The sequence below is a fragment of the Notamacropus eugenii genome, chromosome 5 (genome assembly GCF_028372415.1).
Source record: "Notamacropus eugenii isolate mMacEug1 chromosome 5, mMacEug1.pri_v2, whole genome shotgun sequence".
Classification (NCBI taxonomy): Eukaryota; Metazoa; Chordata; class Mammalia; order Diprotodontia; family Macropodidae; genus Notamacropus; species Notamacropus eugenii.
Genome location: NC_092876.1, coordinates 363,728,257 through 363,744,967, shown reverse-complemented (window position 1 = coordinate 363,744,967; position 16,711 = coordinate 363,728,257).

Sequence of the window (16,711 nt, the reverse complement as noted above, 5' to 3'; positions counted from 1 at the left end):
TTCTATTTTTGCATTCTTTTGGTTTTGTTTTGTAATTTATTGGTTGCTTATAAAGTCATTAGCTTTTATCTGCTCCATTCTAATTTTTAAAGAATTATTTTCTTCAGTGATCTTTTGAGCCTCCTTTTCTATTTGACCAGTTCCACTTTTTTAAAGCATTCTTCTCCTCATTGGCTTTTTAGACGTATTTTGCCATTTGTGTTAGTCTATTTTTAAAGGTGTTATTTTCTTCAGCATTTTTTTGGATGTCTTTTAGCAAGCTGTTGGCTCAATTTTCATGATTTTCTTGCATTGCTCTCATTTCTCTTCCCAATTTTTCCACCACTTCTCTTATTTAATTTTCAAGTCCTTTTTGAGCTCTTTCAATGCCAGAGACCAATGCATATTTTTCTTGGAGGTTTTGGATGTGGAAGCCTTGACTTTTATGTCTTCCTCTGATGGTGTGCTTTGTTCTTCTTCATCTGAAAGGATAGAAGAAAATGCCTTTTCACCAAGAAAGTAACCTTCTATAGTCTTATTCTTTTCTCCCTTTTTGGGCATTTCCTAGCTAGTTACTTGACTTTTGAGTCCTTTGTCAAGTAGAGCGTATACTTTAGGGACCTGTAAGTTCTCAGTTTCTCCAGGGTGGCACAATCAAGGAAGAAGAGTTTACTCTTCTCTTGGCCTGTGTTATGCTCTATGAGCAACCACAAGAACTCTTTTCTGCCCAGGATTTGCAAGTAGAGTGCGCTCACCAGACCAACACTCCTCCTCAACTCAGGACTGCCACTTGGGGTTGAGATCTGAATCAGCTGCTTGATTTCCTCAGGGTCTTTTGGCTGAGGGCTCCCAAATGGGACATTGGTGTAGTGACTTCAAATGCTCTGGGGCTGGGGCTTGGGCCAGACTCATACTTCCCTCCCACCTAGGTGAAAGAACTTTCTTACTGACCTTTGAAGCTGTCTTTGGCATTTGTGGGTTGAGTAATCTTAGAACTGCCACTGCTACCCATGATTCCCTTCTCTAGTCCTGTCCATGTGGTGTGGCATGGTTCAATCTGGGCTGTGCTCCACTCTGAGCCCAGTGTGACAGACCTTTCCTGTCAGCCTTCCAGGTTGTCTTGGGTTGGAAATCTCTGTCACTCTGTCATTTTATGTCTTTTGCTGCTCTAGAATTTATTTAGAGTCATTTTTTACAGGTATTTTGTGGGCTATGGGGGTAGAGTTAGAGTAGGTCTGTTCTTCTCTACCATCTTGGCTCCACCTGGATCTTTTACTTACAACCTCTGTAACCTTGAACAAATGATCAACACACATTTATTACATGTTTACTGTGTACCAGGCATTGAGGATAAAAAGGACATAAATAAAGTAGTCTATGTTCTAAAAGAGATTACAAGTTGATCAACCTCTTGTGTCTCAGCTTCCATTCAGAAAAATGAGGAGGTAGAATAACTTCTAAGATACCTTCTAGTTCTGTCTATAATTTTATGATCCTTAGTCTACAAATTTAGAGCCATATAGGAAGTACTTTTTACCCACTCAATGCAGCCCAGGTATATGCATGATTTAAAAAAAGCATTTATTTATGAAGTACTTTTGCTATGACAAGCATTATACTAAACACTAGGGAAAGAAATGGAAGAACAGAGATAGGAACTGTAGGTGAGGTGAAATGCATTCATCTCTCCATAATTCATCCTTCCCCCATCTTTCCCATTTCTCATTGATGTTTATTTTCTTTGCTTGGTACATGTCATACCCAGAGCTGATAGTATCAGGAACCAGTAATGGGGATAAAGGTCTCCACTCCCTCTACCAAACTTTAATTAAACTTTGTTGTTGATCAGTCATTTAATTCATTCCAACTGTCACTCCATTTGAGGTTTTCTTGCACAGATATTGGAATGGTTTGCCAGTTCCCTCTCTAGATCATTTTACAAATGAAGAAACTGTGAGGCAAACAGGGTTAAGTGATTATAACTAAGTAAGTGTCTAAGACTGGATTTGAACTCAGGAAGATGAGTCCAAACCCAGTGCTCCATCCATGGCACCACCCAGTTGATCCCTTAATTAAACTACTCTTGACTATATTCTCATCTGTGGACTTCAGGGTTTAAAATTTGGGCAGTGATAAGGCTTGGCACTGTCTGTAAACTTGAGAGAACTTATAGGCACTTTATTCTCTTTCAAGATTTCTGATACTTGATTCCAGGAAGGAAAGGAACACCCACAAGCATGTCCATTTCTGCAAATTACATTTTGGCAACATTCTCCTAGTTCCAGCTGTAACCAGAAGCACATGCCAAATTGGGAAATAGTGAAGAATGAGAAAGTTTTTATTATTTAAAGAATGTCCAGGAACACTACTACTGCTGGGAGTTAGAGAGACATAAATGAGTGTTCTTGAATACAGCCTCTCCCCTTTCCAACCTTCACACACAGTTTACAAAATCTTATTCTGAAAGCACAGGCTTGACCATATCATGCTTTCTGAGGTCAGGAAAAGAGCTTTGTAACTTCCCTAATGCAATTTAGCCCGCTTTCCTCCTCCTTTTCAACTCTTAAGAACTCTGTAGGCTTAAAAAGATTCCTGTTCTTGACGGTCTCCAGGGGAAGAAAAATATAATCTTCTGGGTGGTATTCAAGTAACTTCCTGATCTGGTTCCTGCCTACTTTTCCAGGTTTATTTCATGTTACATTTCTTCATATACTCTACCTTCTGGCTATACTGACCCACTTACTTGCATAGCCAACATTCCATCTTCCATCTTCTGCTGTGCAGCTTTGTACAAGTTGTTCTCTATGTCTAGAATATCTGCTCTTTTCAATTCCACCTCTTAGAATCCCTAGGCTTTATTTTTTTTCAAAGTTCAACCTAGGTGTCATCTCCTATATGAGACTTTTACTCATCTATAACCCTAGCATGTAGTGAGCCCTCCCTCCACAAATCTCAAAATTATTTTGCGATTCCTATGTATGAGAAGCAGCATGGAGTCAAAGGTTGTAAAGTTGGCAAGGATGACCCACCTTTAATGGCTACTGACTTGTGACTCTGGGCTAGCCTGGTAGTTTCTTAAGGCTCTGGGCAACTCTCTGGCCTGTCTATCCACACAGAGAAAAATCAGTTAGTGAAGAATGTTTTTACCCAGATTTTAATCCTCATTTGGATGGACAACTTACAGAGGTTTTCAGAGTTGAAAAGGAGGAGGAAGGAAGGCTAGATTGCATTGGGGAAATTACAAAGTTCTTTTCCTGATCTCAAGCTTTGCATGAAAGCAAAGGCCTATTTTGTCAATACTAACATTTTACTGGAGTTATTAATATTAAAGTCAGACTTGGAACAACACTGCCTCTGAAGAACTAAAGATGAGAATCACACAGATGGCAACGGAAAGGTTCATGATAGAGAAAGGCAGATGGAACAAGCATTTATTAAGCACTCACCGTATGCTGAGCACTGTGCCAAGGGTTAACTATCTCATTTGATTTTCACAAGGCTCTCCATTTTACAGTGGAGGAAACTGAAGCAGAGAGAGGATAAGTGACTTGCAAAGGGTCACACAGCTAGTAAATATCTGAGGACAGATTTGAACTTTAATCTTTCTGATTCCAGGCCCAACATCCTATTTGCAGATTGCAACACAAAACTAACAAGGAACTCTGAAGACTATGGCATAATGATTGTCGCCAATGAATCATATGGCAAAAAGAAAATAAATGGGTAAATGGGATGACAGGCAGACAGTCAGAGTGCTGGAGGTGGGTGAGGTGCCCTCAGGATGTTGGGCAGAGGGGTCAAACTCTGGCCTGTCCCCAAAATGTAATTTTACTTTGATTCATGAACATCATGCCTGTGCCTCCTCTTCTCTTCCCATGGGAAATATTTAACAAAATAAATAAAAAATACAGTATTAACAAATATAATGATAATTTGTAGTTTTCTACTTCAATATATGACAAGCAGATACCCATTTCTACATAATGTTGCACCACTAATGTTGGGAGAACGCAAAGAAGATCCCCAGCACTTTAGCTGGATTCTCTACAATGAATTTTTGAGAGATCATCAGTAAATGGGCAGGTACAGATTTGCATCGTAGGAAGGAAGCCCTGAACCAATGAACACACAGACTCATTTGAATATTGGAGAATACTATGCATTAGGCACTGTGCTAATTGCTAGGAATAGAAAGAGAAAGGTATCTCTCCTGAGGGAGCTTACATTCTACCTGGGAGTGCAACAGGTACATTGACACTCACTAGTTGTATGACCTTGGGCAAGTCACTTAACCCCAATTGCCTCATCCTGGGTCATCTCCAGTCATTCTGATGAATATCTGGTCACTGGATTCAGATGACTCTGGAGGAGAAGTGAGGCTGGTGACCTGCACAGCACTCCCTCACTCAAAACAAAGTCAAGTGCAAGTCATATCATTATTTCTCTAATGGCATAGTCTTCTTCGGCAACGAAGGACAAACATGCTATATATAAATATACATGAAATGAATGCAAGGTAAGTTTTGGAGGAAGGACATGAGCAGCTGTAGCCTCAGTGCATGGAACATAGTTCAGTGCTTAATAAGTTCTTATAGCCTGAATAATCATGAAAGGCTTCATGTAGGAAGCAGAATTTGTGTTGAGCCTGGAAGAAAAGCAGTGATTTCAAGAGGTGGAGGTAATTGTAGAGTGCATTCCTGACATGGAGGTAAATCTTGTTCTTTATTTCTGAACCAATCTTCCTGGGTGGAATTGTCCCTGACTCCTTTTCCTCATCAAAAGTGAATTGAAAATGCATGCCTTAAAGTCATCAAAGAGTGGGTTCTTGTCTCTAGCTGGCAAATCAATAATTTTCTGTACCTCAGGACCATATGTTATTATTGTAGGCTCAGGTCCTTCTTGCTAAGTGTCATGGATCTAAGCTCTTGCCATGTATCATTGTTCTAGACTTGGGTGCCTCTTGCCATCTGTCATTATTCTAGGCTTAAGTCCTTCTTCTCTCAGGCTAAAACCACAATGCCACATTTTTTTAACAAAAAAAATTCACAAACAATAATTCCTGAATCATCTATTAATGAACATTTCCCGTTTTCCCTTCCCATTGTCTCAACTTTCCAGGATAATTGTACAGGGTCATTATGCTACATTGACTTTAAACTGAGACAGACAAATGTATAAATCAGACTTTAATAGTCTCTATTTGTGCCTATTATTAATCTTAGCTAGAGTGAAGATGATTCTCATAATTCTGCTGGTCACTGATGATGTTTAATTCTTTCTCTGTGAGCCTCAGGTTCCCTTCTGTCAAAAGCTAGAATGTTATTCCCCCCTAAACACTAAATCCCCTCGAGTCTACTCACAGAATTTCCCTGAACTAGTTTTCCTTTCACAGCCAATACACCCAGGAAAGAGCCAAGAGAGGATTACTCACTCACCCTTATTTAGTCCATATATTTACTTTCTACCTTATTGATTTCTTCTACTTGAAACTAGAGTTTTCACAATGCCAGCAGTACTCCTGTGGCATATATCTAAGTCCCCAGCTCTTTAAGTCATCTTAAATATTTGCTAAAGTGTCAGAATATGCAAAATCTTTCCTATTCATTGAGAGGTAGCAATAGATAGAGTTTTGGAGTTGAAATTAGAAAGACCTGAGTTCAAATCCTGCCTCAGCACTAGCTGTGGGACTGCAAGAAAGTCACTGAGTCCCTTTTACTTTCCATTAGCTGCTCTGCTGGTTTTTGATGCTTCCTGTTTCATTTGCTTCTTTTTAGCTTTCTTTTGGTGCATTGCTTTCCCCCATCAGGTTGTAAGGTCCTTGAGAACAGGGAGTTTCTTTCTTTCTTCTTCTTTGTATCTCAGCACTCAGGAAGGTAAATTTGGATGGGCAAAAGATGTGCAGTTGACTTGGGTTTTACTGGCTCCCTTCCCTTCCCTTCCCTTCCCTTCCCTTCCCTTCCCTTCCCTTCCCTTCCCTTCCCTTCCCTTCCCTTCCCTTCCCTTCCCTTCCCTTCCCTTCCCTTCCCTTCCCTTCTCCTCTCCTTTCCTCTCCCCTAACCTCCTTCCACTCCTCTCCCCTGCCCTCCCTTCCCTTCCCGTCCTCTTCCCTCCCCTCTCCTCTCCCAAAACTTTCAACCTACTGTACTCTAAAACTGGGACTCCAAGGGACCGCTGCCTAAGGGCTCCTCTGCACCCTCCTAGCTTTAGAGTGATTATCAATAGTAACTGTTGCTGTTTCCCTCCCAGCCTGATGTCTTTCTTTTTCTTGGTCTCATTAAAGGGGCCATGCCCTGCCTACTTCTTAAACAGGTTTATTCAATAAATGGGCATTGCCTCACCCTAAGTGAGTACTTGCAAAATCCTTGGCCTAAAGGGTCCAAGGTCTCCCACTGCATCCTGGGTCATTCTCCAGTCAGCCTGATGAATATCTGGTCACTGGATTCAGATGACTTTGGAGGAGAAAGTGAACTGATGACCTTGTACAGCCCTCCCTCCCTCAGCACAAAGTCAAGTGCAAGTCATGTCATCATTTCTCTGATGGCATGGTCTTCTTTGGCAAGGAAGGAGGAACACATCTCATCACTTAGCACTGTGCTTAATGAATGTTTATTGGCTATTGACTGTTATTGACCTAACCCCTCTCTACCTTAATTTCTTTATTTGTATAACAGGGGCACCTGATCTCACAGGGTTGTTTTTAGAGTTAAAAAAAAAAAGTACCATGTATAATAATACCAAAGAGTTTTATTATTATTATTGTTATTTATTAATATCACATTTTCATTAATCCAGTTTATGCATGATTTGAAGTATCAACACATTTTACTCAGAATGTAGAGCAAAAATTAGAGCAAGGAAGTTGGGTCTTTGTCTCAGGATGCCAACACCCAGAGGATCCTGATTTCTCTTGATGGTGAACACCGTCTTTTGTCTGCCCTCCCTTCAATGCAGTGAAACCACTCTATGAATCCATACCTGGGATTTCATCACTGTTGTGCCCCTTTCTTTGGGGTCTGTCTTTAGATTAAGATTTGGAAGTCAGATTTAGAGTTGGAAAGTATTGTAGAGGTCCTTCAGTTTGGCTCCTGCATTTTAGAGATGGTGAGGAAATAGGCCTAGAGAAGTTAAGTAAATTGTCCAGCAATCCAAAGGTACTAAATGTCAAAGGTACAATTTGAATCCAGGTCTTCCTCATTCTAGGTTCAGTAATCTGATGTCTGTACTTGTGGGTGCATTGGATTTGAGTGAGGTAGAGTTGTGCAAAGTCATCAGCCTCACTCTTCTCCAGTCATCAAAATCTAGTGGCAAGACATATATCAAGACAGCTAATGATCACTCAGGTTCTGTAATCTATCCACTATATAAATCTTCATAGGAGCAAGGACCACAATCATTAGTGCATAGAGGGTTGAATTATCCTCAGTTATCTTCAGTGCTGGCATGACCAATTATTAAAATTTCACTAAGAACATTTATACCTCTGAGACAGGCAAACACTACTAATCAGGATTGATCTATTGTTTTGCTGATTATCTATAGTTAAGAAAGTGATGGAGAAAATGTTAGCAATATAAACTAGATTTTAAAGTCTGTTGTGCATTCATTCCCTTCTGCCCCTTAGCTATTGTTAAACATTTAAGGTTGTCAAAACCCTATCTAAAGGAATATTTAGGCATATTTGTCTGTTCTTTGTTCCCTAAAACTAATTCATTCTTCTTTTATATAATCCTTTAAGAATTTTGTTTATTATTAATCATTAATTATTGTTTTTTAAAAGGTCTTTCAATATTTAAAAAACTCCTATAATCTCATTAATATACATATGTAACATTAATATATAGCAACTTCCTCTCCTCCATTCCCAATCTCCTTTGCTAGGCTGAGTCCAAGAGTTACTGTGGTCAAAAAAAGTTACCTGGTGGCCAAACAAAGGCCTTTTCTTCAATATTTCAAAACATCTATAATCTCATAATACATACCCTCTTCCCTGATCATGACCTCAACCTCTACTCCATCTTCCCTAAGTCCATAATAGACTGTTTCCAAGAGTTACTATGGTCAAAAAAAAATCATTACATGATGGAGAAACTTTTAGCAACAAGGCTTTCTGAATTTAGCTTGGCTTATGCTTGGACAATTGATATATAGTTTATTGCCAGGACCATTTGAAACTTTTCCAGCTTGGTAGGATGTGACAGAGTTTGCATTTTGCTATCCTGGCCTTTGAGAACCAGGTTCACCTCCATGACAAAAATGAACCAATAGAGAGGGATTTCACTGGAAGATAAATACTTTATTACCACGAATTGATATAATGTATAATAATTAAGTTAACAAACCTCTTCCTTATCAACAAACACTGAGTTCCTGCTAGGCTAAAGAACTTCTGTTAGGCTCTGCAGATACTGGCCTCTTAATAGTTGTGTGGTGCTATCTATGGTACTCTGACAACCTTGTTATCACTGCAATTAATTGTCATTACTTGCTAAGGGTGTTCTGGGATTTGGAAGTAATTTGACAAATCTAAAAAAATCAGCACTGCAAAAGTGAAGACTTAATTTAGACTTCTGATACTTCTCTTAGACCCAATGTAAACAAAACTTGTTTGATGAGCAATGAACTCATTTGTGCTCTACAGCCTACTACTTAGCCATTCGATTAAGGGACTTTTTTAATCATTTTAGATGTGAGTGCACAGATTCTTTATTTGGCTTCTACTTCTAAATGAAAGCAATGAATTTGTGATGATAATACATTTCAGGACGTTAGACTTTGGGGACAAATCAGTATCAATGCCAAACCAATACAAAGTCATCTGAATCTCTACTCAGGTGACTCATTCTCCCCAAATTTGGAAGTGAGGGATCATTTTAGTAATAAACAGTACTTAACTTATTTATTTAGTTGTGCCATGTTCTGTTTGTGGAATTGCAGTGGAAACAAGGAAAAACTGCTCATTAGACAAAAACTTCTAATTTAAATGCTTTCAATGAGAAAAAGGATTATTAATAACCAACAATTGGAAAGATTAAGATCTCCCCCTTTTTCTTTTATCTTCATTTCAAGATCTCAGTCTCTGAAGATTGAGTTAATCTTCTCTATTCAGACTCCACTCAGGTGGGGAAGACATTTTTCTCTATCCAGGTTTGAGCAGGGATAAATTCTTCGAATAGATCACCCAAGTCTGGGAGTAACTTAGAAGTAAGTAATATGATCAAAATTCAGGTCCAGTTCCTCATTTTAATATTCACTATGTCATTAATTATTAGGCAATCAGAGTTGATTGTCATGCTGGGTAACAACCCTCTTCCAACAGGCCTATGAGCTGTGAGCCCACCAGCATGACTGTCTTTGGTTTAAGAGAGAAAAGGCTAAATGAACATCCTCTTATTAATAAACATCTTGGCATTATTAATAAAATGATTAAATCATCCAGAAATTATGTCTTGAGAACTTTTTAAATGTCACACACTTTAGCCTTCTCTTTCTCCTTTGCTTTGTTTTCCAGTTCCAGTCCTACCTACCCTGCCCCATCTTTGCCCCCCCCCCAAAAAAAACTAGTGTCTTCATGATCTCTGGATTTTAGGGAGGGATCTCATGGACTCATCCACACTAAGATATAAATTACAGGGAAGATTTAATCTGCTTTTGCCCCCAGGGTTTGTATTTTACCATGGGGGAAAAATGTCTTTAGACACAGAAATGAAGATTTATTTGTGAAATTTTAGGCATTATTGGGGCAGATGGGGAAGTATTTGAAGAGCAACTGGGAATTTCCTGATATCTCCAGAGTAATACCACATACTTTGCCTCAGGGTGGCCAGATAAGGTTGGCTGGCTATGAACAAGAATATCAATTAAAATTCAAGTCTGATTGAGGACTAATACTTTAGAATTAAGGACTCTAATGTTTATTAATATAAAACTAAAGCATAATAAAATACTATTGATTATTACAATCATAACTTTATGTGATAGATTTATTAATGAATTAGAAAAATGAAAGGATACTGTTTTTCACAGTGAAAATAAATTGATGGTACATTTTTGCTGGTGAAGCTAGATTTGAAAACTTTATTTAGTGTAGCATAATTCTATTTTCTGCATAGTTCAGAAAGGAAAAAGACAGGGTTCCTTCCATCTCCCTACATGAAATAGAATTATAAAAGAAAAAGTCCAGACAAAGGAAATATTCATGAATTCAATACCCCTTATTGTGTTCCTCTTTCAAAAATCATTAACAGGAACTACTAAATAAAAGTTTGCTTTTATTTGTTTATTTTTGCCTAAGGATTTCTGAGAACAACTTCAAAGACTCTCTGCTTTCAGGGGTTTGAGGATCCACATTTTGGAAAAGTAAGACTGCAAATTATTCAATCTTTGCTTTGAATCAAATATTTGGCATAAACTGATCTTTGGCCATTGTCTATCCCAGATTTAAAGAGGAATTTCATGCTTGGAGTGAATACCTAAACGTACAAAAGGAAGTGTTCATTTCCAGTATGAGGACAGGAGACATTATGGGGAAGTCAGTTGCTTGCAATTGAAGAGAAATAGGACAAGTCAGGGCAGGAGTTTCCCTATGCCATCTAGAAGCTTTTAATATTTTCCCTCAATTTATTTATTCATTTTAGTTTTAAACATTCACTTCCACAAGGTTTTGAGTTACAAATTTTCTCCCCATTTCTCCCTTCCCCCACCTCATGATGGTATGCATTCTGATTACCTCCTTCCCTCAACCTGCCCTCCTTTCTATTACCCCTCCTTCTCTTTTTCCCTCCCCTTTCTGTTTTTCTATATGGTCATTTATATCTCTATAGCCTACTGATTATGTATCTTATTTACCTGTTACGTGTAAAAACAATTTTTAATATTTGCTTTTTTAAAACTTTGAGTTCCAGTAGAGCCAAGATGGTGGCATAAAAGCTGCTACAGCTCTCCCCCCAAACCCATCAAAAAACTTGTAAAGAATGACTCTAAATAAACTCTAGAGCAGCAGAAGCCAAAAAAATGACATACTGAAGCAGATTTCCAGCCCAAGACAATCTGGAAGGGTCTACTAGACTGGGCTGGGAAGGAAGCGCAATTTGGTGTGGGCCATGTCACAGACAGAGCTGGAGCAGGTCTTAGGGGACTGAATCACTGGTGGCTGTTATTTCCAGACTTCTCAATCCACAAATGCCAAAGATAACTTTGAAGGTCAGTGAGAAGGGTCTCTCACCTGGCTTAGAGGGGAGCATGGCCTGCCCCCAGTCCCAGACCTAGGGTGGTGGCAGCTACTGCTGAAGGAGAGGCTGCTTTTGAAACCATACACTTAACACAGAGCTCAAAAGTCAAGTAATTGGCTGGGAAAATGAGTAAACAAGGAAAAATAAATGGACTATTGATTCTTACTTTCTTGGTGAAGAGGTATTTTCTTATGTCATTAGTGACAAGAAAGATCAAAACATACAACCAGAAGAAGACAGCAAATTCAAAGCTCCTGTATCCAAAGCCTACAAGAAAAATATGATTGAAAATTTTGAATAAGATATTAGTAAAAAGAATACAGCAACTTATCACAAGAATAATACATTATGACCAGGTAGGATTTATACCAGGAAATCAGGGATGGTTCAATATCAGAAAAACTATTAGCATTATTGATTATATCAACAACAAAACTAACAGAAACTATGTGATTATCTCAATAGATGCAGAAAAGGCTTTTGAGAAAATATAACACCTATTCCTACTGAAAACGCTGGAGAGCATAGGAGTAAATGGAACTTTCCATAAAGTAATAAGCAGTATCTATCTAAAACCATCAACAAGAATTATATGCAATGGGGACAAGCTAGGTGCATTTCCAATATGTTCAGGGGTAAAACAAGGATGTCCATTATCACCACTGTTATTCAGTATGGTATTAGAAATGCTAGCTGTAGCAATAAGAGAAGAAAAAAAACTGAAGGAATTAAAATAGGCGAAGAAGAAACTAAGTTATCACTCTTTGCAGATGAAATGATGATATATTTAGAGAATCCCAGAGAATCAAGTGAAAACTACTTGAAATAATAAACAGCTTTGGCAAAGTTGCAGGTTACAAAATAAACTCAGATAAATCATCTGCATTTCTATATATTACTAACAAAGCCTAACAGCAAGAGATAGAAAGAGAAATCTTATTTAAAGCTATGGTAGACACCATAAAATATCTGGGAGTCTACCTGCCAAAATAAACCCAGGGACTATATGAACACAATTACAAAACACTTTTGCACAAATAAAGTCAGATCTAAGTAAATGGAAAAACATCAGTTGCTCAGGGATAGGCTGAGCTAATATAATAAATATGACAATTCTACTTAAATTAATATACTTATTCAGTGTCATACCAATCAAACTACCAGATAATTATTTTCTAGAGCTAGAAAAAATAATATCAAAATTCATCTGGAAGAACAAAAGGTCCAGAATATCAAGGGAACTAACGAAAAGAAATGGTAGGGAAGGTGGCCTAGCCCTACCAGATCTCAAATTGTATTATAAAGCAGCAATCATCAAAATTACATGGTACTGACTAAGAAACAGAGGTAGACCAGTGGAATAAGTTAAGTGCTCAAGACACCATACTCAGTGAATATAAAAATATACTGTTCGATAAATCCAAGGAACACAGTTTCTGGGATAAGAGCTCACTGTTTGACAAAAATTGCTGGGAAAACGGGATAACAGTGGGGCAGAAACTGGGCATAGACCAAAACCTGACACCATACACAAGAGTAAAGTCCAAATGGATACATGATCTAGGTATAAAGATTGATACTATAAACAAATTAGGGGAGCAAGAAATAGTGTGTTTGTGAGATTTATGGAGAATGGAGAAATTTATGACCAAACAAGAGATAGAGAACATTATGAAGTGCAAAATGAATAATTTTGATGACATTAAATTGAAAAGTTTTTGCACAAACAAACCTAATGCAACCAAGATTAGGAGGGAAGCAGAAAACTGGGAAAGAATTTTTGCAATTAGTGTCTGTGATAAAGGCCTCATTTCTAAAATATATGCAGAACTGAGTCAAATGTACAAGAATACATATCATCATATGAAAAAATGCTCTAAATCACTGTTGATTAGACAGATGCAAATCAAAACAGCTTTGAGGTACCACATCACACCTACCAGATTGGCTAACATGACAAAACAAGAAGATGATAAATGTTGGAAAAGATATGGAAGAGTTGGAACACTAATTCATTGTTGGTGGAGCTGTGAGCTGATCCAACCATTCTGGAGAGCAATTTGGAACTATGCCCAAAATGCTAGAAAAATGTGCATACTTTTTGACCCAGCAATATTGCTTCTGGGACTCTATCCCAATGATATCAGAGAAATAGGAAAGGGTCCCACATGTACAAAAATATTTAGAGCAGCTCTCTTTGTTGTGGCTAAAAACTGGAAATCAAGGGGATGCTCATCAATTGGGGAATGGCTGAACAAATTGTGGTATATGTATGTAATGGAACTCTGTTGTGCTATGAGAAACGATGAACAGGAAGACTTCAGAGAAGCCTGAAAAAACTTATATGCACTGATTCTGAGTGAAAGGAGCAGAACCAGGAGAACTTTGTACACAGCAACAACCATAGTATGCAAGGAATTTTTCTGGGAAACTTAGTACTTCATTGAAATGCATGGACTTAAAATATTTCCAATAGACTCTTCAGGCAAAATGCCTTCCACATCCAGAGAAAGAACTATGGAATAGGATCACAGATAGAAACAGACCATTTTCTTTTGTATTATGTTTTGTTTTATTTTATGGTCTCTCTTATTCATTTTAATTCTTCTATGCCACATGTATTTAATAGGAAAGTAACTGTAGAATCTATATAAGATTGTATGCCATCTCAGGGACAGAAGGGGGAGGGAGGGGGAATAAAGGAGGAGGGAGGAGAAAAAAAATCTGATATATGGAAGTGATTGCAGAACACTGAAAACAAATAAAATAATTTAATTAAAGAAAAGAAAAGTGTTCTTGGTCACAGGTCATGAAAAACTCAAAAGGGATTTTGAAAATCAAGTAACAGAAGTAGAGGAAAAATTGGGAAGAGAAATCAGAGTGATGTAAGAAAATCTTGAAAAACGAGTCAACATCTTGCTAAAGGAAAACCCCCAAAATACTGAAGAAAATAACAACTTTATAATTAGACTAACCCAAATGGCAAAAGACGTTCAAAAAGGCAATGAGGAGAAGAATGCCTTGAAAAGCAGAATGGGCCAAATGGAAAAAAAAGTCCCAAAGTTCACTGAAGAAAATAATTCTTTAAAAATTAGAATGGAGTAAATGGAAGCTAATGCTCTCTGAGAAATCAACAAATTACGAAACAAAATCAAAAGAACGAAAAAGTAGAAGACAATGTGAAATATCTCATTGAAAAAAGGCAATGAATTGGAAAACAGATCCAGAAGAGATAACTTAACAATTATTGGACTACCTGAAAGCCATGATCAAAAAAGGAACCTAGACATCATTTTTCAAGAAATTATCATGGAAAACTAGCCAGATATTCCAGAATCAGAAGGTACAATTGAAATGGAAAGAACCTACCTATCACCTCCTGAAAGAATTCCCAAAGGAAAACTCCTAGGAATATTTTAACCAAATTCCAGATTCCCATGTCAAGGAGAAAATATTGCAAGCAGGCAGAAAGAAACAATTCAAGTAGTGTGGAAACATAATCAGGATAACACAAGATTTAGCACCTTCTACACTAAGAGATTAGAGAGCTTGGAGTATGATATTTCAGAGGTCAAAGGAACTAGGATTAAAACCAAGAATCACCTACCCAGCAAAACCAAGTACCATACTTCAGGGGAAAAAAATGGAACTTCAATGAAATAGAGGACTTCCAAGCATTCTTGTTGAAAAGACCAGAGTTGAATAGAAAATTTGACTTTCAAACACAAGAATCAAGAGAAGCATGAAAAGGTAAACAGGAAAGAGAAACCAGAAGGGTCTTATTAAAGTTAAACTGTTTATATTCCTATATGGAAAGATATTTATAATTCATGAGACCTTTCTCAGTATTAGGATAGTTGGAGGGAATATATGTATGTATATATGTATATGTGTATATATGGAGAGAGAGAGAGAGAGAGAGAGAGAGAGAGAGAGAGAGAGAGAGAGAGCGCAAAGTCAGCTGAATAAGAACTTTTTGAACTTTTTCATGGTGTGTGACCATATTTTTCTTGGAGGCTTTGTATGTAGGAGCTTTGACTTTGTTGTCTTCTTCTGGTTGTATGTTTTGATCTTCCTTGTCACCAAAGAAAGATTCTATAGTCTGAATTTTTTCCCACTGCTTGCTCATTTCCCCAGTCAGTTGCCCAACTTTTTAACTTTTTGTTAAGATAGGGCTCTGCTTCCAGTATGGATGGCATACTGTCCCAAGGTTCAGGGGTTTTGGTAGCTCTTTTCAGAAATACTTCTAGGGACCTGTAAATTTTCAGTTATTCCAGTGTGGTATGTTTATCCCTTTCCTGGCCTGTGCTCTGGTGTGTGAGTGACCACAAGCATTCTCTTCTATCCTGCAACTGTGAGGAAGGTTCCCTCTCCATTGCTGCCACAAACTGTGCTATGCCAGTGTTCCTCCTCATCCCAAGACTGCCACCCAGGACTAATACCCTGATTTAAGTATGGGCAAACCAGCAGAATCCTGCCTCAGGGCCAGAAAAGAAGTCCCTGTAATTTCCTTCTGATCAGTTGTTTGATCACCTTACCATCTGTCATCTGAGAGCTTTGAAGCAGGTGCTGCCACTGCCAATGCCTCTCTCACCCAGATCTGACAAACCTTTCCTATTGACATTCTAAGTTGTCTTTGATGTTTGTGTATTGAGAAGTCTGGAAATTGCCTTGGTGGTCAGTGATTCAGTCTTCAGAAGCCTGCCCTCGATTTGTTGGGGTTCAGTTAATGCAGGCATGGCCCACGCTGGAGTGAGTTCCTCTCCTAGCCTGATGCAACAGACCTTTCCTGTCAACCATCCAGGTTGTCTTTGGCTGGAAATTTGTTTCACTCTGTCTTTGTGGGTTCTGGTGCTCTAGAATTCTAGTGCTCTAGAATTTGTTTAGAGTTATTGTTACAGGTATTAGGAAGGGTTTGGGGGAGAGCTCGAGCAAGTCCCTGCTTTTATTCTAGCATCTTGACTCCACCCCACTAGCTTTCAATTTTCACTACTCTTACTGACTAGATAGTAAATTGTCATTGTTGTTTCTAGTTTGCTGAAAGACAAGTGCTGTTAGCAGTCTCTATATTTAATCATTATTGCTGTTGTTTAGTTGTTTTTAGTTGTGAAATCCTTCATAACCTCATTTGGGATTTTCTTGGCAAAGATACTGGAAGGGTTTGCTATTTCTTTCTCCAGCTCATTTTACAGATGAGAGAACTGAGGCAAACAGGGTTAAGTGATTTGCCCAAGGTCATAAGCAAGTAAGTATCTTAAATCAGAGTTGAGCTTAGGAAGATGAATCTTTCTAACTCTAGGTCCAGCACTCTATCTACTGTACCACTCAGCTACCCCCTAAATTTAATACTCTTGAGCACTGTCCCAATCACTCTGTTATTCATGTTTATCCTTCTTGTTTGAAGATAATGCCACTGGTAACCTCCATGTTTGTAAATGTGAAAGGAATTCTACTTTGTACTTTATGCATATTCAAAGCATGAAATATTTCTTGGGAAAAAAGGG